Source organism: Schistocerca nitens, chromosome 1 (genome assembly GCF_023898315.1).
Source record: "Schistocerca nitens isolate TAMUIC-IGC-003100 chromosome 1, iqSchNite1.1, whole genome shotgun sequence".
Lineage (NCBI taxonomy): Eukaryota > Metazoa > Arthropoda > Insecta > Orthoptera > Acrididae > Schistocerca > Schistocerca nitens.
Genome location: NC_064614.1, coordinates 91,187,812 through 91,189,607, shown reverse-complemented (window position 1 = coordinate 91,189,607; position 1,796 = coordinate 91,187,812). Strand labels below are relative to the sequence as shown.

The window sequence follows — 1,796 nt, the reverse complement described above, 5'->3', positions numbered from 1 at the left end:
AGAATAAAAAGGTCTAATGAACTTATGACCAGAAATGCATGGTTTCCGAGCTAGAGACCATTTATTCACTCCTACATTGTTACAGAGACTGTGGTCTAGCACGCGCTGTACCATGTAACCACAGTTACAGTATGCACTGATTCCTCCTACAGCATCGTGCCGTTCCTCATGCGTCATGCGCTAGCGCCCTCTCCAGCCGTAGTAGGTGGTAATGCTGTGTCCGATTCACTTCTCTAGCTGACTCATCTTGTAGTGGATGATACAGCATTTATACACTGGTTCCGTATTCTAATCGAGAGCTTTCCAACATGATGTTTACTTACGGATAGTCAAATGGCAACGAGTGGCGGGCAGCAAGGTTATATCAGGAAACCCATTCCCAGCGACAATAACCAGAGTATTCAGTATATATGACGGTAGTATCTGTTCCCGAAAGAACAGTTACCGTGGATGACCATGCAGCTTTGTTAGAAATGAAATGATAATTAAATGGACACCCTAGCTGCAAGCAGGCGTTGAAGTACTTCATTGGGGACATGTTGAAAATGTGTGCCCCGACCGGGACTCGAACCCGGGATCTCCTGCTTACATGGCAGACGCTCTATCCATCTGAGCTACCGCGGGCACAGAGGATAGTGCGTCTGCAGGGACTTATCCCTTGCACGCTCCCCGTGAGATCCACATTCCCAACATGTCCACACCACTACATTCGTAGTGCGCCTAATAGATGTTTGCCCATCATACTCATTACCCGTGGCAGATTAATCTACCAAGTCCCGTACGAGTTCGGGCATAGCGTGTGCGTTCGCACAAGAAGGTCAATGGCCGGGAAGCCATATTTTAACTATATATGACGGTAGTATCTGTTCCCGAAAGAACAGTTACCGTGGATGACCATGCAGCTTTGCTAGTACATCAACGCCTGTTTGCAGGTAGGGTGTCCATTTAATTATCATTTCATTCAGTGTTTACAACAGTGCTTCGCCGTTTGTCTGAGACAAGGTGGTTTCAGGAAGCAGGAAATAATGAAGGACGTATCCGAAATCTTCTGACACCAGAATTGGAGAAAAATGTGATTAACACTGTGGATGGAGCCCACCGCGTTAGTACGAGGCACTTGGCCCACCGTTACAGAGTAAGCTAGACGACCCTGTGCAACATTCTCCATGACGATTTTTACTCTTATCGCTTACAGCGTGTGCAGGACTTACTAGCGTCAAACTTTCCATCTCTGGAGCAGTTTTGTCACTGGTTTCTCCATTAGGCAATGACGATTCCGGGGTTTGTGTCATCCATCCTATTCACAGATGAGGCCACCTTTACACGGAGTGGTATCTTCAACTTTTGTAACAGTCATCTGTTGCATAGTTTGTAGAACCCCCATGTTACGGTGACAGCGAATAATCAACATTGCCGCAGTCAGAATGTGTGGGCCGGGATAACTGATGACTGTATTTTGGGACCAGTGTCCTTCCACGTCGGCGTTTCTTGCAAGTGATTTTGCCTCCCCTGCTACAAGAAGTGTTACTGATGATTCGAAGGGTTATGTGGCCGTTACACCATGGTACTCCAGCCCGTTAACGTCTGGATGCATCTCAATCGTGTCTTCCTTGCTCGATGAATCGGATGACGGTGTCCAGTTGCATGGCATGCCTGCTCTTTCACCGGATCTCAACCCGTGCGATTTCTGGTTATGAGACCATCTCAAAAACATCGTGTATGGAGAGCCCATTTCAGATGTGGGTACACTGGAGCAGCGTATTCATACTCCCTTTGACACTGTTCGCATGCAGCCT

The 1,796-nt window shown here is 47.4% G+C and overlaps 1 non-coding gene across 1 annotated transcript; it reads right to left on the bottom strand.

Moving 5' to 3' along the window:
- Window positions 1–550: 550 nt before the first annotated feature.
- On the bottom strand, window positions 551–625 carry Trnat-ugu (transfer RNA threonine (anticodon UGU)). The gene has a single exon. It is a non-coding gene; the product is annotated as a tRNA-Thr (tRNA).
- Window positions 626–1,796: the final 1,171 nt, after the last annotated feature.